This window comes from Marmota flaviventris, chromosome 2, assembly GCF_047511675.1.
Source record: "Marmota flaviventris isolate mMarFla1 chromosome 2, mMarFla1.hap1, whole genome shotgun sequence".
Taxonomy (NCBI): domain Eukaryota; kingdom Metazoa; phylum Chordata; class Mammalia; order Rodentia; family Sciuridae; genus Marmota; species Marmota flaviventris.
Genome location: NC_092499.1, coordinates 183,001,281 through 183,027,949, shown reverse-complemented (window position 1 = coordinate 183,027,949; position 26,669 = coordinate 183,001,281). Strand labels below are relative to the sequence as shown.

General features: G+C 47.9%; 1 protein-coding gene across 1 annotated transcript in view; it reads right to left on the bottom strand.

Moving 5' to 3' along the window:
- The window catches only part of Ctnnbl1 (catenin beta like 1), a 156,494-nt gene that overhangs the window by 34,572 nt on the left and 95,253 nt on the right, over nucleotides 1–26,669 (bottom strand). The window lies entirely within an intron of this gene.

The window sequence follows — 26,669 nt, the reverse complement described above, 5'->3', positions numbered from 1 at the left end:
AAACCAGCAAAGCCTGAAAACATGTCTCATGTGGGGCTCAGTGTGCCCAAAAGACAGGCACGAAGTGAATGTGGATTAAAAAAAAATCAACAGTTTTAATGAGAATAAAACGAAGCAAAAGGCCATATGGAGTAAGACATGAATAACAACTCCTCTATTTTACTAAATTAGTCTTTCCAGAAGCGATTTCTTCCAGAGTCTAAATAAAGAAGAGACTTTGGATTTCAGGCAGTTCCACAAATACTGAACCAGAACTTTGCAATAATTTTCCCTTTTAATCTTGCTGATTAAGATGGATGAGAAAGTTCCAAGAGAACGTTCTTTATATACCTCAAAAAGGGGGTGGTGCTGATGGCGCAGAGAGTGGGTATCAGGAGCTGTACTTTTCAAAGAGGCAAATATAATATATAAAGAACTGCTGTTTCTGACACCCAGATCCTTTCAATGTGCATTTCCACAGCTCATCCCAGCCTAGGGCAGGAGATCTGTTGATGGACGGTGGTGGTGTCCTAAGAACAAATGACATTTACTTGTTGGGGATTTTAAGTGAAGGACTGGTTGTCGGTTTCGGGAGACCTCAGCTACCTCTGTTCCTTCTACCTCTCTGACTGGACGCCAGATAGGGCAGCACTCCAGCCACCCCAAGTTTTACACATATACGCACATACAGAGTTTCATTAGCTACTAATAAATGTAGCTTCCCTAAGAACAGATTTCAGCCCAAGGTGGTGTCAATTTTTCATGCACCAAGGAGATGGGGAGAGCTGCTGGCCCAGAGAGCAGAGGAGATAACAGGTTTATCTGCTGGCCAGCACTGCTCAGCTGCTCTGTCATCTCGACAGGATAAAATGGAGGTGAAGGATGGCCATGGAGCTGTCAATGCAGAGGGGGAGGGGGAGCGCCACAGCAGAGAAGGAGCTCAAGGCAGGGCCCAAGAGGAGGAGAAAACACATCCCTGAACCCGCAGCTCCACAGAGGGCAAGGCAACGTGGGCCGACTTTCAACCCGCCAGTCAGGGCGGTGGGCCGCAGGGCGGGGTGGCGTTAGAAAGCCGGAACTGTCCCTGCCTGCCTCAGACGCCAGTTACTGACCCTACCTGAGGGTGGCTCTGGCCTACCTGTCCACTGGCTCCAGTCTCCTCGGGGCCTCGAGGGTGACCTGCGACAGGTTAGCCTGTGTAGAGCAAGGGGACTGGGGCAGTTGAGAGCCTCCCAATTTTCAGAGCCAGAAGGGAGTCAGGCTCCTTGGCCACCTCCTCTGGGGTTCTGAATATGGCAACAAGGGCCTTGGGAAGGCACGCGATCTGCCTCGGATTAAAAGCACCTCTGTGGGGCTGCGAATCTAAAATCTTCATTTTTTTCCCTCAAGTCGTGACAGACAATGTTGAGGATCTGATGAATGCTGCTGTGAGCTATGCCCCGCAAAACACGTGTAACAAACATGCTTTCCCAGGGCTCTCGCGTCTTAGTGATGTCTCCTCAGCAGGGAACCCTTGATCTATTACACCCAGACCAGGTCTCTCCAGAACGGCATAGCCAGACGGTGGCAGTGACTGCAACCAGATGCACAGTGTGTGCCACGGATTAGCGTCTTGCCCTCTTACTCTTAAAAATGAGCATGGTCCAAATCCCAACGGGCGCTGGGTTAGCAGCACCTCCTTCCGTAAGGAGAGCTCCGTTCCTAAGATGGGACTGCTCACAAGTGGCCTCTCAGGTCCCCTGCTGAAGAAGACACACGACACTGAGGGAACTTCCTCCTGGATCTACTCCAGATGTGACAACAGTGAAGATTCAACCTTCTGTGAACTTTAGGCTCAGCCAGGTGTGAATTCAAGTCTTGTCTCTGGAGCGCACTGGCTGGTGGACCTTGGGGTGGTGCCGAGTCCACCTCCTTATTTGTAAAATGGGACCATCCTGCCCCTCGACGGAACCCAGGGTTTCGAGTAAGATATGTGCACCCACAGCGTTCAGCAGACGGTAGTCTGAGACCTGTTGCAGCCACCAAGGGCAGCATGAAAGAGTCTCTCACCTCCACACCTGCCAGAAACCAGCCACCTCCTTCCATATGGCATCCTGACCCCAAGCATGTTTCAGTGGGCCAGGGTCAACCACTCGCCCTGCTAAGAAAAGCAGGCACCACATCGGTTGACTTTCTCGGCTGGTACAGCTATTTTCTATAACTCAAGATTTGTTCTAACCCTAAAATGGAGCAAGGCCAACTTCACTCAGACTCTTTAATCTGACAGTAAATTAAAATAAAGTGCTGGCGCGTGGCTGCCTATAAAGCCAAATAATACAAGATTGTGGGAGACCGGCAGACAGCCCGAGGTGGTTAGGGGCTATTTACTACTGGGCTGAAGGACACAGCACATCTACGCAGTGATGGTCCTACCTTTTAATAAAAATAAATGTACTTGGCCACGATGATCATTTACCTTTTGGTCTTGCTGCAAAAGCTGAAAATGCAGCACGTGATCTATAGAGGAAATGAAAAACAGCTGCTGCTTTTTGAGCTGTGTAACCTCAGGACAATCACAGGGCATGGAGTGGTACGTTTACCAGTAATTCCCGACATAAAATTCTCAGCTCCCGCTCTACGCCAGGCGAGAACTGGGACTGGAGAGGCGAGACGGTCCACTTAGGAAGGGCTGAGAAATAGCCACCTTAGCAGAGCACATAACTAACTGACATGAAGGGGACATGGCACATATGCACAGCATTCAACTGTGTAGGAAAGAGGGACAGGGAAGAGTGACTCAACAGACCCGAGGACGGGGGTCAGAACTGAGACTAAAGGAAAACATTTTCCAGACTTCTGGGAAGAGGCAGAGCTGGTGTGTCCTCTGGCAAGCGAGTGGCCGTGAGCGTGCAGCTTCACCTGCTCAGAGGTGCAGCTGGGAGACAGAGGCAGGAGTTTGGATCCTGTAGACACATTTACTTCTCTTACCACAAGCCTGGATCATGTTTCCAAAGTCGGGATGAATGGAGTGCTGTTTATATCAAGAAGATGGGGGTAGGATGGGGTGGGGTGGGGGGCAGAGAAGAAGGGGACAACTGCACAGTGATAGTTCCTAAACCTGACTTCCTCATCCTTCTGCATCAAGAGAGGGACTCTAGCTTCAGAATCTGCTGGCATTTCAGTCTGGTGGGCAGGGAGCCTGAGGTCACCAGGAGGAAGACAAGGTGCTACAGTAGAGCTGGGCCGCAGGAGAGGCGCTGGCACAACGGGCACCGGAGTCGCTCGTTTGTTCATAATACAGGCACTGCAAGGCACTGTGTCTGGGAGCAGAGGTCACCAGACATGGATTCTGCCCTTGAGGCTCTTGAGTGGTCTATTACACATAAATTACATGGCAGAAAATGGTACCCACGAGGTGATTGACATGTTAAATAGTCTGACATAGTGACTACTTTATAATGTTTACCTATATTAAAATATCAAACCATATACTTTAAATATGTAACACTCCTTTTCTGTGTGTGGTGCTGGGGATTGAACCCAGGGCCTTGTGCATGCTAGGCAAGCACTCTACCAACTGATCTGTATACCCAGCCCCAATATATAACATTCTTAAACACTGACATCTCAAAGTTGTTAAAAAATAAAAAGTAAACATGAGGCAAAGCTACCAAACAGAGAGCACAGATCTGGACAAAGAGCTGGGCAGAGATCGCATGGCAGGAAAGGGAAGGACGAGAGGTCACGAGGCGGAGGCAGACTGGATACTCTGAATGCTGGGCTATGAAGGCAGACCAACACCATCCTGACAGCCTGGCATCTGACTACGGCCTAGCCTGGCTTCTTGTTCTGCTCAGCTAGCCTCAGAGCCCGTACCTGGTTCCAGTAGCCCAAATGGTTAAAGAGAGACGTGCATGGGTCAGCCAGATTTCTATTCTTAGGATGGAAATGGTCCTTGTACTTCACTCATCAGACCCATATCTCGGCAGGATCTTGCAGGGCCATTTAAAATTCAAGGCCATACCGCAGAGCTACCTTTGTTTCCGTGCAACATCCAAGGCCATTAGCTCTTTTGTTTTAAGGAAATCACACAGCAGTGTTCACACTTCTAAGATTCCAACAGTCTCTCTTTACTGCAGAACCTCACTGCCCAGCTCCCTCCAACTCCCCAGATGGACAGACATCCTGGTTTCTGTAAGACTAGAGATGCAAACAGGATGTTTAAAATACCCTAATTAGATGGATCTTGACTTCAGCGGCGGCGGCTGGAATACAGATTAATCTGTTCCATGCCCAGCCCTGGCAGCTGACGAAGCAGGAGGCCCTGTCAAATCAAGCCATAACATTACACTCCTCTGCCTTTATTATTATTTTTTCTCTTTTTATATTTCATGATAATGGACATCTGCCTAGCAGGGGATGTGGCAACCCAAGAAGAGTCATGCGTGTGTGCTCAGCCACTCTAGCTGAATATTGATGCAAGTCAGATCCAACGTTCTTCTCAAGACAGATGGGACTGTGTGAGTACCTATATATAGCCCCCTTTAACACATACACAAAATACACGGGTTCCTGTTCTTCACAAACACTTCCTGAACATCCACTATGTGGCAAGCAGTGGGCGAGGGACCGGGACTTGCAGAGACAACACTTACTGCAGACCCTCCGTGTGCCTGCATGTGCTCGGCACGTGTCGCTGCCTCACTGAATTCTCACAACGATCCTGTGGATCACATTTGATCAGCCTCCCCATTTTACAGACAAGAAATAAGAGACTGGGTCAGAGAAAGGAAGCCCCCTCTCAGTAAATAATAAATCTTGATCATTTTCCTCAATTAAAAGAATTTCCAACAGGAGTATGGGACAGCAGTGTGTGTGTCGGGGGCAGCATTCAACCTCACTAGTAATGCAAACAAAATCCTGACACAGTGAATGTGATGAATCTTTCAAATTACTTCCTGCCTGGAAGGACACTGGAGGTGGACTCTTAGGCAGGCTACCTGTCTGTGTGCCTGCTGTGCTGTACCCAAACTGCTGCCACCGCGCCTCTCAGGAGACCAGCCGGTGTCTTGGTCATCTCTGTTCCTGGTCCTGTGCCAGGAGTTCCACTAATGCTGACGTCATAACACATGGTGAAAGTTAGCTTTTAGAGGCTCATGCATATAAAAAGGGAATAACTGATTACCTGATAAAAAAGGACAGGAGGAAGATTGACTCTTGGGAGTGTTGTGATGAGCCAAATTCTGCAGAAGTTGGAGTTCATAAGAGACACCAAGGAGGAAGGTGTCCCAGAGGAAGCCCGAGTGCTTTAGTGCCATGCAGACAATCTGCAGGGTAGGCTGCAGACGGGGTGATGGGATGGGAGGTGAGGCAGGAGAAGCACACAAGACCTCTGCCCACTTGATTGGAATCTGGACTTCATACCAAAGGACCTACAGGACAGATGGTGGAGAAGCAGCACTGTGATTGGACCTGTGTTCCAGAAAGATCATTCTAGAAAAGGGACAGGGATGTACACTGGAGGAGGAGCAGGATCAGACCCAGATCTCACAGAAACACGGCAACACACACAGCAAATTGCGTTTGCGTGTATCTAATAGTTACACGACCCTCAGCAAAACTGAAACAGTTAACCACCTTTCAGAAAGAGTACCAGTTCCTTTCCCCCTTTCTCAAGGGAAGAAGGAAGTCATGATATAAAGAAGACCACAAGGAGTTTGTTGAATGGATTCTAGTCTGCACTTTAAGAAAAACCTTCTATGGGATTGAAGAGGTCTCTTTCATACCTAATCTCTGGGTCTCGACATCCTTGTCTAAATGATGAGGACTAGAGAACGTATAAGGTCCTCCTTAAACTTAGTAAGAGTTAGTTAGCGGGCTGGAGACATAGCTCAGTGGTACAGCACTCACCTCACATGCCAGAGAGCCTGGGTTTAATCCCAAGCAATCCCCACCCCCAAGATGCTAGTCATCAAAAGCTGTGAACAACTATTAAGTGACCTAGCGATGTCACTCCTAGGTGTTTTTCTTGGCCCCCAAGATGTCAAGAAAGCATGATCACAAAAAGACTTGTACAAGAATTTTCACATTCCTAATGGTCCAAACCCTCAAACAAACTATAAGAGGAAGAATGGAAAAATACATTCAAACAATGGAAAACTACTCGATGTATTTAGCAATAAAAAGAACAGACTACCTACATACTCCGCAGCCAAGTCTCAAACACAGAATGCTCAGTGAAAACCTCCCCCAAAGACTATGCACCATGGGTCTGGGATTGTGGCTCAGTGGTAGCGTGCTCGCCTAGCATGCATGAGGCACTGGGTTCAATCCTCAGCACCACATAAAAACAAAATAATGTGTCCGCCTAAAAAACTAAATATACATAAATATATATTTTTAAAAGTCTGTACCTTATGTATAAGCCTGTCCAGCTGGGTTCTGGGTAAGGCAACCTGGTTATGGTGGTCACCTCTGAGAGGTAGGGGGAGGGATCTGACTAGGGTGGGGACCAGGGAACTCTCTGGGGGAGTATAAGTTCTACATCTTGACAGCCTACATGTTTGTCAAAAGCTATTAAATGACACCCGTGAGAGCTGTGTGTTTTCACTCTGCAACTGTATCTAAACCATAACATTGGTGTTATGATCTAGGTGGTAGGCACATGAGTATCTGCTTTACAGTTCCTTCAACTTTTCTGTATGCTTGAGATTTTTCTTAAGAAAATGTTGAGAAGGCAAGAAAGAAGTAAGAGAGATGTGAACTTGGAATATAAATGATGAGATTCCCGAAGGTGATTTTTTCCAAAAAGCAGTTTTTATATGTCTGTTGTTTGAAGTGTTGAATGTCTTTTCCATTGAAATAGGCCCACTGAAACCTGTTTTGCCTGAAATATAGCCAAAATTAACTTAGTAGTCTTGCTGCTCAGCTGTGCCGAGGCTCCGACGCTGACAGAGCACCCACTGGGTGCCGGGCGGTGATGACTCACCCTGTGCACCACTCTCGTGGGATTCCTTTTTCTCGTTTCAGAATGTTCCAGCAGCACTATGGATTTAAAAAGCATTTAAGTGCTATCTTAACAAATTTACAGCCTTGTAACTGTGGGAAACGTGTGTTGCAGCAAGAAGTGGATGCGATGCGCAGGCAAGGCCTCTGCGTGCTGGACCGCTTTTCTCTGAGAGCCTGAGGGAAAAGGCCAGAATGGCATGGCACCCAACACGCCCTCGTGGGAAGGGAGCGGGAAGGGTATGGACCACGCAGGTCGAGTGCTCAGATAGCAGGAAGGCCCACATCTCAGATGGGCTGAAGAAGTCCGCGTGGCTTCAGCCGCCTGCCACATGCGCACAGAGCAACCTCCCTGGAAAATGATTCCGACCTACTTCTCTACCTTGTTTTCCATAGCACCTAAAATACGTGCTGTCAGTGACACCAACCCTACCACTCCAGCAGCAGCAGGGGGCCACGGGGGATGGGGCTGGTTCTTGGGACCACCAAGAACAACTGGGGCACCCGTGACTTCAGGACCTCAGTGGAGGCCTGGCCAAACTCTGCACGAGAGACACTGTGCATATCAAGGGCCAGTGACCAGACTGGCTCTCCTCTGATTTCTTGGCACTAGAACACGTTTTAATATTATCTGACCAGCTTAAAAACCAAACAGAAAAACCTCCAGCTTCCCTTGTTGCTAGGTAGTACCACATGACTAACTTCAGGTTAGAGATCTAGAAGGAACTGATATTTGGGTCTTCCAGGAGGGGACACGGCCCCTTCTGCCCTTCCCTCTGCCCTTTCTGCATTCCTGCTGTTTGGAATAGAGATGCAATAACCGGAGCTCTAGTAGTCATCTGGGACCATAAGGCAATCTCGAAAATAGAAGCCAGGCGCATTTATTGGTGCTTGGGGCACATTAAAAGCTCAGAAGCATCCCTGGCCCTGTGGTGAGGATGGAAATAGAAAGCCAAAAGGAAGCTGGGTGCCTGAAGACACTGTGAAGCTGCCACTCCAGCCCCGCGGACCCCTGCACTTGTCTTACCTGAGAGGGAAATAAACCCCTGTGTTTTGTTTTGCTTAACCATTGTTATTCTAGCGTCTTATTTGCCATCACCCACAATTCCTAGCCGACAAGCAAATTGCTAAGGCCCTTTCCAACAAGTTTCGGGGGGGCCACAGGAGAGACTGGGAGTCCTCAGAGTCCAGGTGTTGCCCCCAGGCACAGGGGAGGGTACTACCTCACTCCTTTCTGCAAGCAGCAACACATCTCAGCGGGGAAAGTCTGAGGACAAGCAGCAACTGTTGGCACAAAGGCACATTCTCTTCCTTCCCTGCACTGTCTCGAAGGGTCTCCTTAGAACACATTTCCATTATTACATGCAGAGACTGGAAGGATACACACAGCTTCTTAAAATTAACCCTCAAATTTGTAATGGCAGAAATTCCTGTTAGTGTTTTGCACCTTTGTTTTCTCTGTACCCCACCAACACTCCCCAGAGCAGCTACACGGGACAGTGGCAGCTTCCTGCTCCCCTGGCTGAGGCCTGTGGTGTCCTCTGATGAAGACAGCTGTCTGTCAGGCTGGTTCCGTTCAGCCCATCGCTTTTAGGGGTATTTCATCTAAATTAAACTGACTCTGGGGCCTAGAAGCTCTTTCGGGATTTGAAAAGTACATTATATGGTTACCAATCTTCTCTCTCCAACAAAACATATATATATATAAAAAATCCTTAGATCCTAAAATGAGGCAGCCTGGATATTTGTACTATGACTCCTCTTCTGTGGGGTTGGTTTCAATGGCCAGCTCAGTGTGTTCTCAAACAGCCCTAGATGGTGGGAAACCAGCCCAGAATGCCATCAGGGCGTGACACACTCAGGCTGGATCCACCTCCCTCCCGAGGCGAGGCACAGGTGCCAGGGTGACCCCATCTTCTCCTTCACCAGTATCTCTCCGCCCTCCCAACCACCCACTTTCCCAGCATCATAAAGGAGAGCTGATCATCAGCCCCAAAGCCGGGGAGTCATGTGACCCTCCCTGGAAGCCTGTTTGGACACAGCGCAGCTGGGGAGGGAGAGGCCTTCTGAGAATGATGTGAGCACCTCTGCCCCACTTCATCTCATCCAGCACCTGCCCTGGCGCTGTCCACACGGCCAGTCCCCTCCTCCTGTTCTTCCTGCATTAGCAGCAAAGTCCTCTTCAAGCTGCCGCGGCCACACCAACCACTGAGTTCCACACACACTTCCTCCAGGCTCCAGGGCTTCAGCTGATTGCCTCAGAGATGAGGAAAACCTGCGCACAGACCCAAGGTGGCCTTCTGTTCCATTTCTTGAAGTCTGACTTCTTAACCCTTGTTCCTTTTGCAAGGCATGTGGTGGGATGAAAGGACGGAAGGGACGCCAGAGCTGCACCAGCAGAGCTCGGGTCTGAGACAAATGGAACTAACCCATTCTGAAATCCTCACATGCAGAAACTACTGGGAAACAGGCAGTCATTTTGGTTGTGAAAATGCCTTGGGATCCCATTCTAACAGGGAGGAGAACTCTTGTGGGAGGAGATAAAAGAACCTATTAGTCCTAAAAACATCCTGCATTTGAGAGAGATGATGCCACGCTTCGCTTTACTAACAGGATGAAACCCACAATATATATTGGCAAATATACGGAGGGCTTTGCCATCATCGTTCTCCTACAGGCCGGTCTTCCATCTGCCCAGAACATCTCACAGGGACACAAGTGAAGAACTAGCACTAAGAGCCTGTGAGACCCACATGTCTTTCCCAATGGGTCTTTCTTAAGAGGGGAAAAAATATTTCCTGGAGTTGTGTGCCGAATTACCACGCTAGCTGCTTCGCCCACCCTTTCTCACTTTTTAAAAATTTCCTTTGCGGAGCTGGACATCAAACCTAAGACCTTGCACATGCTAGGGAAGTGCTCTACCACTGAGCTACATCCCTGCCCTGCTTTCTCTCTTCATGATCGTGACAACCCTTGCAGGGAACTGCTCTCTCCACTTTACAGATGAGGAAAAATAAGGCCAGAGAGGTGATGTGCCTTGCCCGTGTGTGCAGAGCTGGTAAGAGCCAGGAGTGACGGACCTGACTCCACAGGACAGCCTGTCTCCCATCGCCCTCAGCTGCTTTTCTTGCGGTGAACTGCTCCTTAACACCCACCTTTCCAGGGCGCTGCTTGACCAGCTGAGCTGTGAAATACGTGGAGAGCCCATTTTGAACAAAGCTATAAAACGAAACTCCAATGTCCCTTTGCTTTATACAAAACAGGTGTTTTCTGGTGAAAACTGACTTCAAAGTAATTTCTGTGACACAAATCCTCCTTGTTTACCACTGTGGAATCCAAGATGCATTCCCAAGAAGAATTCCCTAGCTAGTTTCATCATAATATTTGGAAAATGGGGAGTGATGAAAGCTTTGGCAGATGCTGGACATGGCTACAAACCGGAAGCATGCATCCTTGCTGGAGGCATTATTCTAGAATTCTCCTCGGCCTAGCCACGTTGCCTTCCCTGTTAGGGGACACCCCCTCTCCCCAAGGGACCAGGGGACTTCTTTCTGCTCCTAGGAAGCCTCTGACTTCACCCTGGTAGCTCCCAGAAACTCTGTTTGGTAGAGCAGGGCATGTATTGACACAGGGAGCAGAAACAGACTTTATTCTCTGGCATGATACTAATCAGCACAGCCATAATCAGAAGGTGTGCTTCCACCTGGGACCTGTGTGTGTGTGTGGAGACGTGGGCTTACAATTGGCTTCCGGGGAGGAAAGTGCACAGGACAGCCCCTCTCCACAAAGAACTATCCAGTACAGGGTGTCAATAGTGCCAAGGCTGGGAAACCCTGACCTGAGCTGTTTCTGGCATCTAATTGCATGAGGCTGAACTGCCAAAAGGTCTCAATGTTAACATAGAAAAATGCCTAAATTCCAGGCTCTCGTTCATATCAGTTACTCATTTTGTAAATTAAAAATCTATATGGGGGAAAATTACATGTCTAGGGATGCCTTAAATATTCTAGGAAAAAAGGAAGGGAAGGGGATTAACAAAATGTTGATCCTCAAGCCAAGTAATGAGTACACTGAAAGGTTCACTATGTAATTTTTTCTGCCTCTGTATATTTTTGACAATTTCCATAATAAAGTATATTTATTCCTTCTGAAGCTACTTGAAGGGATATAAAAGATAAAAAGGACTCCTACCCCCACCGCTCACCCTGCCAAGCATAAGGCTCGTCCTTTCTTGGCAGGACACACAGACAAGTAGAAACAGCAAGCCAACAACCACTGCACCCTAGGGTGCTGCTGGGAGTGCAAGAAAGGGGCCAGTCCAGGAGGGAGGTGGAGAGTCAGCACGGGTTTCAAGGAGGTCAGGAGTGGGGAAAATTTCGAAAAAATAAGTAGCGGGTCCTACAGAGAAGCAGGTAAGAAAGTAGATCAGACAAGGAAAGCACCGAATGTCGAGGTGTGGAGGTGGGAAAGAGGAGCACTAGGAGGAACGGGACAGCTCAGGCCGGCTGGAAAGGGCAGCAGAGGCACAAGGAAGACAGAAGGCCAAGTGGGCGGGTCTTCCAGGCTAGGTTTTATTCTAGATCTGCAATAAGAAAGCACCAGAGGATTATAGCTGAAGTGCGTCTGGATCCCCACTTCTGAGACACCTGCAGAGGCAGTTCATCTGCGTCTCCTGTGATTCTGGAAGGAGCCAAGTATGTCCTGGAGAGAGGCAAGAATGCCAATGAGAGGAACTAAGAAAGGAACTGAGGGCCACAGGGGCCCTTGGGGGTGAAACAGGAGCCACAAGGAGATCAGGTTCAAGGGACATCCATGCTATAGTGTCCGTCATAACTGACACCATCAAATGAACTTCTAAGTGGAAAGAAAATGAGAGATCTGCCTTAAAGAGACCCAAACTGGGATTAGTACAGCAGAATCCACACTAGATCTTAAAAGATAAAATGAATTTGGTGGCACTGCAGATGACAGTCAAGCAGGTCAACAGTCTGTGGCTGTAGCCCCCTCCCGACTCTGCATTTTAAAGGTTTGGGGTACATGCAGGAGCTGTGGCACTGTGGCTCCGAGAGCCTGCTCAGGCCGGCCTGCTCCAGGTCCTCTCCTCCCGTGTCACGCCTCCCAGTCTCGGCACAGTATCTTGTGCAGTGTGGCTGACTGCCTTGTGCTCGAACCCCGGAATACTGCCACCTCAGAGTCCCACTGCATTCGCTGTGCCTTTCGTCCGTGCTGTTTCCACTGCCTGCAAGCTCTTCCATTTCATGTCCACTTGGGAAATCCCTACTCACTTTCAATCTTTTGAGTCTCCTCAGCAAAGGTTTCCAGGGCTCTCCCCGAGTAGATTAGATGCGGACTGTTTCCCTCAGTGCTTTCAACTGCGACCTCCACCTGCCTCCTTCAGGACCTCTAGGGTACTGTGTCATGAGCATTATTTACCTAGTCTCCCCACAGAAGAGAGTGCCTCCAGGGCAGGCCTGAAGGGGTTCATCCGGCTTCTGGGGTCTAACACCTTGCCCAGGCCCACTGAGTGCTCAACAAATACTGCAGGGGAACCAGACTGCGCAGGGACTCATGGGAGAGGTCAGCGGAGCCCCCTCACAGAGGTCTTCACAGAGACCTCCTCCGTGCCTCCTCGTCTGGCTTACTGCCCTAAGATGATCCTCCCAACCTAGGAGGGACACTCAGGTGTGAACCTCTCTCGATCCAAAGCTTAATCCTCAGCTCTTCGCTTTCAAAATGCCCTCAGTTGTCTGGGAATTTTGACAGAGAAAAGACATGCTGGGAACAGATATTCACCTCTTAAATCAAGGCCAACCCTAAGAGACTCTTAGCTATGTTGAAAGGAGAGAGCTAACGTTTGTTAAACATCTACCATAAGCTACAATAAATCTGAGACATGGATACCAGAATTCCATCTCACACTCCCTGACACTTAAAAGAGCATGGTCACAGGACCAGCAGCATTGGCACCCCCTGGGGGCTGGTTAAAAACACAATTTTCCTGGGCACAGTGTGCACTCCCAGCTACCTGGGAGATTGAGGCTGAAGAATCCCAAGTTCAAGGCCAGCTTGGGCAACTTAGCAAGCCCCTATCTGGGAAAAAGAAAAAGAAAAGGAAAAAGGAAAAAAAAAAAAATACAATTTTGGGCTCACTGCAGACTTACTGAAGCAGAACCTGCATTTCAGCGAGATCCCAGGTGACTGATCTGCAAATAAGTTTTGAGAAGCAATGCTACGGATAAGGAAGCTGGGCTCCGAGAAGCCAGCGCTAACATGCCCAGGGCTACACAGCTGGCGGGAGCTGAGATCTGAATTCAGGTCTGTACGCTCCATAAGGCTGTGCTTTTCCCACCCCAGCTACCAAGACTCCTGCAAGCTAATGCCTAGAAAAACACATCTAATGTAATATGACATCTAATGTATATAGAAAAAAGGATCAGAACATGGTTCATTATTCCAAAAATTAAGAATAAAGTCATAAAAAAAAAAAAAAACCCTTCACATCCCACATTACCCAATACCAAAAACTTGGCAACAGAGCTTTCCTGCCCTGCCATGCCAGGATCATAAATTTTCCTCTGCTATTTCTAGAAATAGCTAGTTACTGGATTGTTGCCTTGGTGATTAAAAGTCATTTAACCGTCTGGTTTTCAATGTCTCCTTAAGAGACAAAGTACAGTATAAGAATTTAAGCCTTTACATTCTCATAGATGTTAATTTAAACTGTGTGTAGAGTTTGAGACAGCACTTATTACTTTGGGGTTGCTTCCTCAGTGATAATACAAGAGAAAGACATCCCACAAGGAGCTGGTGTAAGGAATAATGACATCTGTGTCATCGTCCTGGAACAAAGCAATGGTCAATAACTGTGAGTCACCACCGCTACCATCAATAGCAGCCTTGGACCAGCAGACGTGTCATTAGTAGGAAAATCACCCTGTTAACCAGACGAACAAACGTGGTTGTTCCCGGAGTTTGCCAGCCAGCAGGCATACTTAACATAGACATGATTTATTAGTAATCAATACATTTAAGAAAGTTGTAGGCATATTTTTTTTTTAGTGATTATCAAAATGATATGCTTTATTTATTTTATGGTAACCCTGAAGCAAACAGGGAACAAATTAACAATCATTTTCTTTCTACTTGGGAGTCAGGGATGAGGGGGAAAAAGTGTTATAAGGAAAAGTGTAAGGGATGTAGAAGAAATGGGGAAACCGAGGACGGCCACGCTGCACCTCCACATCATTTTACAGGATACAAGCCCTTCCCCAGACTTATCTTACTCAAATCTCACACGCTGTGAAACACCATTGTCTCCATTTTAAAGGTGAGGAAACTGGGGTTCAGAGAGAATAAATGACTTTCCAAGTAACAGAGTCTAGGCACAAACACAAGCCCAGTCTTCCGAAGCCAGCCCAGGCTCCTCTTTCCTGCACTCCTCAGGGGATTCAGAGTTACTGCTCACCAAGGGGAGTTCAGCTGTGGAGAATCAGCCCATACCAGTTCACAGCAGGGCTCTCCAACCCCAGCCTCAGTGGGGACCTGTCAGCCCCACCGCATATCCTTTAGTAGACTCATCTAGAAGAGCAAAGGGCTGCTTCTCTCCAATCTGATACTGAAGAATAATCTCCAGAATAATCTCCGTTTGGGGATCCTTTGTTTGGCTACCTGGAAAGAATGTTCAACATCTTTCCAGCCTCCTTCTTATGCTAATTACAGCTCATCAGCATCTGGACACCCACAAGCAAAATCAATCTGGCTACAGAAGCAAGCCAAAGACATTTTCCTACTATAAAAAAAACAAACAAACAAGGAAGACTGCAACATGATTAAATACACAGAGCATTTCCCCAGCAACCTGCAGGTTGCTGCATATAAAAATCACATCCAATATTACAGGAGCCCAGGAAGAAGGACACTAACAAACGTCTCACACATGTAATTGTGTTCTTTATGAGCAGTGAAATGCATACAAGTTATTTTGTTTTCTCTCTTCCACATTACATCTTCTGTTAGATGCCAACATGTCTAACACATTGGAATATTCACACGTTAAAAAAAATACCCTTTGAGAGGCATCTTCACTTCCTCTTCTTATGCTATAACCAAATGAACCTGGACACATTAGCCTTCAGTCCTCAACTCATTTCCTTACCACCCTGAAGTCTCTGCGTTCTCAATACTCAGAAGAGCCACAATTACCAGCCAAGCAGAGATCACCTCTCTCAACTGCTGTCACCTCCACAACCTAATCCTTTAACAACTGAAAGTTATCTTGCCTTCTAAAAATCTGGTCTAGCTTGCTAATTGTATTAAAAGGCTCTTTCCTGCCTGATGTCCCCAAACAGTGAGTAAAAACAGGAGTCACAAAAGAGCATACACGTCATGATTCCATTTATACAAAATAGCCCAGACACAACTCCCACCCTCAGCGCATAGCTGAATGGATGGCATTCGTGATGTTTTCAGTAATTAATTCTGGATGGGGGGCATGGGGGTGATTTTTACTTTTCCTCCATCCTTTTTCCACAGTATTTGAATTTTTTATATAATTTTATTCATATTCAGCAAAAGCAGTAAAGCTGTTCTTAGTAAGCCTCCCCAAAGGACCCACATGTCGAGCATCTCTTGGCAGAGAGACAAAGTAAAAAGGGAGGCTGACTAAGGCTTGTGCACTGGGCATTCTGGCCAGTGTCCTCAACATCAGCTGAACAATAAGATTTGGAGACTTTAAAAAAAATATGATGCCCAGTCCTTGGAATTTCTGGAGATGGGCTCAGGCCTGTGCAGTTTGTCAAAGCTCCTTAGGAGTTAGTGGCCAGGCAGGTGGCAGAGCCACAGACGGATGTCTCATTTGAAAATGAAAGAGGCGCCAACAGAGGGAGGGCAGAGGCCAGTGTCAGGAACATGTTTTCTGAAGGGCAGGTAACAGGTAACCAGACAAGGCCTGTTAGGAGCAGAAACTGAAGTTGTAACAGTGCTGAGCCTGGGCATGGAAGGCCATGGCCATGAGCAGAGAGGATACAGTGGGCAGACGTCACACATCTTGAAGACCTGAACTACATCATGGCAAAGTATTTGGGACTCAGACATGGAGGTTATTATTATTATTATTCTGTATGAAGAACTGAACCTGGGGCGCTAACTACTGAGACACGTCTCCAGCCCTTTTTTGAGATAGGGCCTCGCTAAGTTGCTAAGGTTGGCTTTGAACTTGAGATCTTCCTGCCTTAGCCTCACGTCCACCTGGAGGTTATTTATATGCAGTACTGGAGGCAGGACTACTGACTAATTATATAGGAAAAGACACTAAGCAGTTTAAATTAGGCTCACTACAAGTGAGCAACCTTCATTTATAATTTAAAAAAAAAAGACTTTTGTCGGTTGATTCAGTTTTTGGAAACCACAGGAAAATATCTAGCAGGTCCATGCATATCTGCAGCCTTCGGAAAAATGACAAGTTCTCTGTGCCTCAGGGTTTTTACCTGCGGAGTGTGGGTAATAATAGACAGCTCAGAGTCACTGTGCGAATTAGGTGAAATAAGATAATGTATGTTAATGTCTATTAGAGCATTAAGAACAAAAACGGCCCCCAAATGGTAACATCGGGAAGCACATCCTAGTTGAGATTATGAGTTGAATTTTAATAAAACATGGCCCACAGTTAATCACTGCCTAGTTCCTACATTATTTCTCTACTTTGGCACCACCTAAAAAGGCTAGAGAAATAACCTAAAATGTCCTGTTGCTTCTCTTCTGCTAGTACTTGTTTTACTTGCATAAAGAAGATAATTACAAACTAAGCCACTTCTATAAAACTTTATTAAGACTATAAATGAAAATCAACAAGAATCTTTTTGAAAAAATAACAAACACATCAGTAGAAATTTCTACTTCCAGAATAAGAATTCTGCTAATGCTGCGCTATAGAACTATACTTCTACCTGGCAAAATGAAAAATGTGAAAGAAAAACAGGAGTAATAAATGCTTCTCCTTCACCCTTCCCACCCAGGCTCTCAATATCAAAATTGAATTTTTGCTAAATTAGCTGAAACAGTCAGAATATCTGAAATTAGTGTCATACCTATGACCTGTAAAAATGTGATAGTCCTTTTTTAGTATGAAGTAAACAAATAAGTACCCCCACATCAATGACTACTGACACCTTGGGTGCTTCCAGCTGCCAGTACTGTCCTGAGTCCCCTGCAGATTAACTCGGTCAGTCCTCAGCCCTGCAGGGTTCTTCTGCTTATCACCTAGTCACTCCATGATCTAGTCACCAAGGCCTGGTGCCAGGCTGGTCTCAGAGGGTAACTCCTGGGGAGCTGAGGGAAAATACGGACCCACTGGCTTTATACAGACTGGTGGAGTCAGGCCCTCTGAGCACAGGTCCCAAAGACTGCGCTGCCCACGAGATTCCACATGACGCTGATGGGCAGCCGGGGGTCAGGCTCACTGAAGCCCGCCCCTCCAACTTTTATAGGTGTTGCTTGTTGCACTTGGCACTCCTTCGCCTGGCTACCTTCTGCCACAGGTCTGGCCCAGGACACCACATTCCCCGGGTGGGGCTGTTTCCAATAGCTACCAGATTAGATGAGGAGCTGTTCTGGTGTCACACCTCACAGGGTGCCGCACGCTCCCTTCTCGTTACCCTGAATAGAAATGCAGGTTCCTGTGTTGGTCTCCTAGCGGGGCTGTGAGCTCGTTCATCTTCCATTTTTACCTTGTAATACAAATGTGGGTTTCTATGCCTCCCTATTGGACAGGTAGCTTGGTCACCTTCTACCTAGAACTCTAAGCCTGGGACAAGGCAGGGACTAGTGGTTGTCTAATAAAAGAATGAATGAGGCCTCACTAACCATCCTTTTGGGTACATATTCATAGAAACAGACTCTCTGAGAAAGCTGTCTAGAATGGGAACTTGAAACAGAAGGAGTCTGGTACCTCATCGAGGTAGGGCTGGATTTTCACAGGGCAACAATAGCCAGAATCTTAACTGATAGTACTAGGCTATCATGATAAACAGTGGCTGCCCCCTCTCTCTGGGTGATCCAGGCTGCTCTCCTACAGTCCCAGTTCACAGCTGGGATTTACACCCACAAAAGCAAAAGAGTTTGGACCCCACATGGAAACATGGAAACTGGAGAGAGAGAGAAGGATATTCCTGAAAGGAAGCTAATATGCAGTGTCCAGGCTAGAGACCATATAGGACACTCATACTCTTTATACTCTGAACAACATCTTGGGAAGTTTTTATCAGACCTGTTTGATTGAAGAATTCAAGATCTCAGGAGAGAAACAACTTTCCCAAGGCTAGGAGCCAGTTTGTGGGTAGAGATGGGATCCGAAACCAGGTCTGCCTGTCTATATAAATCCCCCCACGACCCTGTGTGACCTCTGGATTACTAACCAGAAGATCCCGGGAGGCACTTGCTGTTGGAAGCAGCTTTAGAAGCTGACTTAAGTCCAAATTCTGCTTGTGTCATTTACCTGCTAAAAGTATTTGATAAGTGGCCACCTAACACTCATCTGTAAAAAGAAGACAGAAATGCCTAATCCACAGAGCAGGAGTGTACTGGTAGATGCTCAATAAATGTGTGCTGGCCTGTCTACTCCCCGCCCTAGGAGCTGCTTTTAGGATGGCAGATACATCCTGTCTCACTGTCTTCCTCAGTGGCAAACAAGTATGCCACGCTCTGTTGGAAAGACCTGTGGGTAAGCCCTTAATGACCTGGGCCAGTTAGCAAAGCAGATGTGCCACAATGGGAATCATCGCCTCCAGCCCGATGACAGGAACCCCAAATCCAAACACTCTGTGATTGCTGCGTCCCTCACTCTGTAGTGTGAGATCGGGAATGAGACAAGCAGCTGGAGGCAGAATGTAGGAACTGATCCACAAACTATTCAATTATGAGGTTTTCAAATCGCACAAAAAGCAACGGCAAAGCACTTCACCCCTGTTTAACATTAAGTGTCCGCTGGTACACAGCTTAGTGCCATTCTCAAAATTAGACACCGTTCACTCCTCACTTGCTCATTGTTCTGACTACAACTAACTTCGGTGACTTTCAAGCTCGAGGGATAAAAAAAGGAAGAAAAAAATCCCTGAAATCTCTGTTATAGATTAAACAGAGCAGCAGGGATCTCCCTGGTATATCCTCCCTGATAAGGTTTTTATTTTCTATTCCATATACTATTGGTTTAGAGTAGACTAGCAGATTTGGGGTAGGAAGAGCATTTTTTTGTGTTTCCAACTGCCAACGTGGTAGAAGGAAGAGGAATATAAATTGGAAACCCATCCTTATTCTAGCCACTAACACTAGTGAAACAAGGACTGTACTGACATTTGATCTGTATTATTTAGTCTCCATGTCACCCTTATGAGATATATCCTCTAAGGTTATCCCAGTTTTACAACTGAGGAAATATAGATTCAGAGAGGTTAAGCAGCTTTTCAGGGTCACAGAGCTGGTAAATGACAGGACCAAAACACAAACTCGAGCCCCATCTTTCTCCAAAGCCCATGTTCTTAATCATCCATGTCACAATAACTAGCTAAACACGTCTCCACCACTGCCCGTGTCCCCTCTGCCACTCCCTCAATGGTGTAAGAATGAAGGACTTTTGATCCTTCAGAGAATTCTCACATGTCAGCTGCTCTCATAGGCCTTCCCAGAATTCCTAGGACACTCCTTCTTCTGGGATGCCACAACCTCGAATGTAACTTTGTCACACCGTGATACCTGGGGTATTAAAACTGATCCGGTGGCCATCCTGCATCCCTGAGTATGCACTGATCTCTGCTGGCCTGAGACTCCCTGAGAGCCAACCCGAGTTCCCGGCACGGTCCCATTTCTGCACTGATAAGATGAAAGAAACCGTCGTGAGCCAGGAGAAGCTTGCCAGACCGCAGGCACAAGTGCGCACCGTGGGAAGGAACCGCTGGCGACGGAGGGCGGCGTTCACAGAGCAGCTGCAGAAGACGAGTACGAACTTCAGTTCTCCTTAAAGCAGTTAGGGGTGAGCAGTGTCCCTGGTACTGAAGAGGAACAGCGGTCCACTGTGACCACCCTACCGATCCAGTGGCCATCCTGCATCCTCTGGCAGAACTTTCCCTGTCACAGGCCATGCTGGGACAAAGGGACTGACAGAAAAGTGACCCAGCGCCCTAAAGCAGCTGGTGCAGATTGTCTGACCAGCTTAAGGACACCAGCTGAAGCTCTGCCCAAGTCATCTGTGGATGGAAAAGCACCACTTGCACTGGAGACGGGGAGGAGGAAGAGGAGGAGGATCCAGATCGTGTGGAGAATTCTCTTGAGGCTTCTAAGAATGAGGCAAACCGAGCTGATTAACTTCTGAGGAAGATAAATTTGAAGAAGTTGCTGCCGGGAGCTCTATCTTATACGCTCAGGGAGTCTCAGGCAGACCAGCAGAGATCAGGTGCACACGTAGGGATGCAGGATGGCCACTGCATCAGTTTTAATACCCCAGGTATCACGGTGGGACAAAGTTACATTAGAGGTTGTGGCATCCCAGAAGAAGGAGTGTCCTAGGAATTCTGGGAAGGCTTATGAGAGCAGCTGATATTTCAGAATTCTCTGAAGGATCCAAAGTCCTTCATTTAAAATTGTTTTGTTTATGGATCTGATAAGATCTAGATCTCTAATATTTTTAAGCCCAAGCCCGTTGGACACTGCAAGTCTTTTCAGTTTTTGCTTATACACAATTTAGTCTTTGCAGCTAACTAAGCTGAAGAAGCCTAGGAATAAAGTTTGAAGCAATACTAAAGTTCTTTGCCCAGTAAGTAAGTAAATAAATAAAACAGTGATCTGTAATAAACTAATGCTTACAAACTCCCATGCTACGTCAGACTTGCAGAAGTCAACTGACTTAATTCTCACAATATCCAAAGGTAGATATTAATCCCATCAATCCCGGTACATGGTCCACAGGTGCTAAATAAATGTATATATTAATTCATCCAATGTTGACTAAGCATCTACCATGAACCAAGCACTATGACACAGGAAATGCCTAACAAAAATTTCACCAAGTCACTTTGCCATTTGCTTCTAATAACTGTGCAACTTGAAGGGATAAGTGAGTCTCCACCGCCATGATGACGTGTCACAGTACCAACATCAGAACCAAGGTCTTCGGATCAGAGAGTCTTCAGCAATTCAGAGAGGAGCAAGCTGGTCTGGACCCAGGAGAACAAAGACCAATGGCAGAGTCTTTCTGAAGTGATCAGAAACTGAGGGAGTCCGAGTCCCCATTTGCCTCTTACCCACTGTGGGATCTAGAGTCATGATTTCATTGAGGCTCAAAATTTCCCCATCTTCAGAATGAGAAAGAACTCTGACCTCGAGGGCTGTTGTAAGGCTCAAATGTGACCAGATGAGTAGAGACATTCTGGAAACGCCAAGTGCCCTTAGGGTCAGCTCACGTCACGTCTCCCTCCCACCAGAAGCACCTTCTGCTCTCGGCAGCCCTGTTTCCTTGCCGCCTTGAACAACCAAGCACAGTCTGACGTCTTTGTAGTTGCTAATGCAGCTTTGTGAAAAGTATCCCCCAAATCACTTTCTCCCATGTCCACCTTCCCCCTTCCTTAAACCGTAAATTTGCTGAGGGAGCGTCTTTCTCACCCAGGTTGGTGCCTTTGAGACTCTGAGAGTGCATGACGACTGGGCCAGCGGGGAGACTTGGTAAGTCAAGTTCAGAGAGATGATGAGGGCAGAGACAGTGGCAAAGGAGAGGATGGGACCTAGAGGTTTTTATAAGGCAGAAACCACAGGGCCTAAGACCGGGGACCTGAGGCAATACCAGAATTAAGCACAGTGCATTGATTTCTGCTGTGGGTGGTGCCACTTACCAGGGCAGGAAAAGCAGAAAAGGATGGACAGTGAAGGGACAGGTAAGGCCTTGAACAGGCTGAGTCTGAGTATGTGTGGCGCTACCTGCTGGTTATCAGCTATGCCAAAGAAAATGGGGTTGAAGAGCTGGGAGTCAACAGCACAGAGGAGGTTAGAGACCTCCGTGCTAGCGTGTGGAGTGACAGACACCACTGATTCACGTGACAACGAGGGGCTGGGGGCAGGAGGACGCGGATCCAGAGGGGGAGACCTGGGAAGGGCATCCTCCCAGGGCGGACACTCCATCTACTCCCTGTACACACAGGACCCGCCACACCCTGGGTCTTTGTCCTATCTCGAACATAGCAGGGGCCCAGATAATAGTTGTCCCCAAACAATGCTAGGTCATCAGCACAACCCACCACGGAGACCTGTAAAGTGTTTCTCTTCCGTCTGCACTGGCTAACCTCCCTCTCCTCTGATTCGGGAAGGTTTTGCCATTTCTCTCTTCTAACCCTGGTGGGTGGTGCACATTCGGAGTCCAAGAAGCACCAGGGAACTATAGGCTTCCTGACACGTGGGGCCCCCCAGACTCACTCACAGTTCTCGGCGGATGACAGAAAAGTATTCTTTAAAGCACTGACCTGTTATCAACTGCTGTCACTGCTGATAAGGTAGAAACGTGCGCACGCGCCTGGCGGGCACTCCACACACCTACATGCTGCTGCACGGCTCACCCCCCCAAAGCTCTTAACAGCCTCCAGGGGAACCATGTTAAAACAGCGCAATTAACTAGAACTGCTACAAACTCAATAACTCACCTACCTAATGAGGCAATACAAGGAAAATTGGACCTATTTTAATAAGAATTTTATAAAGAGACGAGAAGTAAAGGTCAGATGCCATTTCTGGATCCCAGCTCTTTTCTTCTTCCCTCCTGTTCTGAAGCAGTGAGCACCAAGGAGGCGTACACACTGTGCCTTCTTTATAAAACCAAGGAGGCAGCCAGTCGCGCTCCTGCACCCAAGGGCAAATGACTTCTTTCCAACCCATCCCCCAAGCTAAGTGCCTCCCCTGATCTATTTCTGAAGGTTTTATTATGCAAACCTGAATGGATTTCAATTATAATAATTCTTTTCCTTCTCTACCCCAACTCACAAAAGAGGAACGAAATCAGCAGCAATTCTAGGTTATAAGGCAGTTTGTGCTATTTCCTCCTCTCTAGAGTCACCTTAATCTAGAAGTTCTCCTCTCTCGAGCCCTTTTGCTGGCCTTGGGAACCTAGCTGTTTTATGTCACCTCACTATTTAGCATGGTATGACTCCTGACGCTGCTCTGGAGGAGGAGTTTGCCCATTTCCGCACATTATCATGGAGCAAGAAGCCCCTCTCCAGACCTCCCACAGCCAAGCCTTCCCCTTGACCTCTAAAAAGGAATGGATGTGACTCGGGCCAGGATGGAGGCAGTTCTGCTACAGAAGTAACACTTCTTAAGGTACCTGTTTTATTGTGGGTCTATGACAAGCACATGAAGTCATCCCTGCAGGGAACGGGCTCCAGGACCCTCTGCGGATATCAAAATCTTTGGATGCTCAAGTCCCTTATGTAAAATGGCAGAACATTTGCATATCACCTAGGCACACCTCCCATATACTTAGCTCACCTCCAGATTACTTATTTATAGTGCTTAACACAATGTAAATGCTATGTCAATAGCTGAGCTGCCCTGGTGCTCAGGGAATAAGGAGAGGAGGAGCACAGGCTCGCCCAGCAGGCACGATTCTCTTTCTTCCCGACTATTTTTGACCCTTAGTCAAAAATCAACACATGGATGACCGAAAGGGTGGCCCAGCTGTATGTGTCGCCTGGACCTCCCAACACTCCTGTGTGGTAGATTCAGCCTCATTATTTTACAGACGGAGCGACTGAAGCTTAGAGATCAAGGACCCCGCTGCTCCCCAGCAGTAGACCCCTCTGTGCCACAGTGGGCTGCGCTGCTACTGCAGAAGTTTGGGAAGGTCCTCAGGTTACAGGGGCTGAGAATGGACCAGAGTGGACTCAGAAAGGAAAACCAGGATGGGTGACGAGCCCCTGAGGCTTGATGAGGAAAAGGAAGCGTGCAGGGCAGCTGTGCAGAGCTCTGGGCTGGTAGACCGAAGAATCGTCCTGTGGAAATAAGGAGTCCCACACAGACAGCCTCAGCTATAGGGAGGTCCTGCGCATGGCAGGTATCTCAAGGGCATGGCTTCCAGTGGGCCTTCATCATCACCACCAAACCAACGTGACAAAGGCAAACAGGGCTAGCGACCTACTCATATTTGCTTCCAAGCAAGCGGGTAAAAGACCACTTACTCCAGGCAGACGACGGACAACTGTCAGTAAACTAAAGTCAACCGTGTGGACGTCGACCTGTGTGGTTCTGGGGAAGAGTCCCAAACCCATGTCTGTCCTCAGGGGACAATCCTTCGGGGAAGTAGCTGTTCATTTGTGCACCTAGTAAACATTTTCTGTGCATTTACTACATGTCAAGCATGGTCCTAGGCAAGGGGACCCAGAAGTAACAAGGCCGCTGGTTCTATAACCTCAACTGCTATTGAGATAAAGTCCTAGGTTTTAACCTAGTTTAGGGGCACATGATATGCACTCCAGAGAAAGTGACATCAAAACTAAGGAATGAGGGAAGACTAAGGCACCAGGCAGACAGGTCAGAGAAAATCCCTGCAGGCGGAGGAAAGCACAGTGGAAGCCTGGGCGGGATAAGCTGGGCAGGGCACAAGTCCTCCTACTGGCCAGAGGCGACTGCTCTCCAGACCAGCACACGATCCTGGTGTGCTAACGTCAGCATGGCCAGCAGGTACGGAGCACAGGACTTCTCTAGAGGACACAACAGAACAAAGAAACCTCACTCGATGTGCCCAGTCCGGCTCTGCCTCCCTCTCGCCCTACCATTTGCAGTCTGGGGACTAATTTGCCAGGAGCAGCAGCAGCAGGAAGAGGTGGCAAGAGGCGGGGGCTGTGCCTTCTCCTAGAGGCCCGCTCTGCTCGGGGTGGGGTGCATTCAGGATGCAGAGCTCAGCCTCACAGCATTACCGTCCACACGCCTTCCAGGAGCTGTCTCGCCAAGCCATTGCCCTCACTAATATAATGTTATCAAATTCCTAATGTGGGTACTCTAAAGCCAATGTACTGTTACCAGCACGCCACCGGGCACGTTTTTCAGAAAGAAAACAGCTGCTCACTGAATCTGTCACTTCTTTTTCTTCTCAGTACCAGCAACACAGAGCAAGAGCCAGCTAAGGGCTGTTTTCCTTCACACCCTCTTCAAGCATGCTCAGATGCAGCACGAGTCTCTCAGCAGAAGCCAGCAGGTCAGTCACAGCACAGTCCTTGAGGAGTCACCTGGACTTTCAGAGTGAACTTGACAGTAGGGCCTGGGCCTCACAGTCTGAAAGTGCAGACAGCAGAGCTCCCCATTCACTAGTCTCATTCCCTTTCTATCGATCAGGAAGGACAACGCAGTCCAGGGAGCAAACAGAGGTTCTAAAGCCACGCAGTTGGCCAGCGCAGAACCACAGTCTGGTTCCTTCCTCAACTGAAGGAACAGGGATCAACTGCACAGGCTGTGGGGCCTACACAGCGGGGCAGGAAGGTGGCAGGTCTGCCGAGAAGGGCACAATTTTATCTCCTACATCTCCCAGATACCCCATGCCCTGCCCCACAGCCCCAGTAAGTTACACTGGGAAAGGAAAAAGGCTGGCGGAGGATTAGGCTGTTCCAGGCAGTGTCTGGTCAACGTGTGATCTGAGGCACGCTGCAGTCTCCACCTGATCTCACTCTGCCCCTTCCTCCCTGTCCCTGCCAGACTTTCCGCTCTCTGGAGAGCTATCACAGAGGATAGCACTAGAGGTGATCTCTGAAGACGGGTCACACTAGTTTCCCTTTAGCTACTCCAAGATGGCGGAGACAAAACACAGTCAATTTGAGTAGACAAAGACAAGAGCTCTCAAACTTTTATCCAGGAGGGTAAAGAATGCAAAAGATACTAGATATATATGCCAATTCCACCAGTCACTGACACACGGCTCACCCAACCACGCGACCAATGTTGCTTCTGACAACCAAGCTCCCGAGCTGGGTGCGTTCTCCTCCCACCTCACATACCACCTCTGCCCCTCCTCGCCCTTCCCACACTTTAAAATAACCACCCAACCATGTAAATTGCCTGGTGCAAGTGTCTGCTAACCTCCAGAGGAGCTGTCAACGCTCATAAATCCTGGCCTTCTGGATTGCACTGTGGCTTTTTACTGGGGGAGGGAAGTGGCAGGCCACTAGACAGTTGCAGGAAGGGACTGGCCCAGCAGTAACTACTCTGGTTACAGCGTCGCAATTCATGGCAGCATTTTGCTGGGAGTGTGCACCATCAGGGAGGAGAAACATAAAAAGGGGAACCTGGGCTGTAAATAGTTTATTTCGGCAATTCCTGATGTTGGCTGAATCATACTTTAATACAGAAATACATGAAAGCACCACTCCAGAGGTGACATGTGTTGCCACCTCATTACTCTTTTCAAAAGGGTCTTCCATCAGAGAGACACCTCGCTACGAACTGCAGTGAAGAAAACAAAGCTTCCCGCACAGACTTATTAACAGGCCGGAAGCAACTGGATCCACCAGGATTCAAACAGCAGCCCAACGTGTGATGTGAGGGCCCGGGTCTGAGCTGCTGCTCCACGTGTACAGAAATCAGAAGACAGAAAGGGAAAGGAGAGCTCTTCCCCTCGAGACTCTACTCCCAAATGCCTGCAGTTTCTCAAAGTAACATCCATTTTCCCAGTTCCTCATCAAGCCCCGACA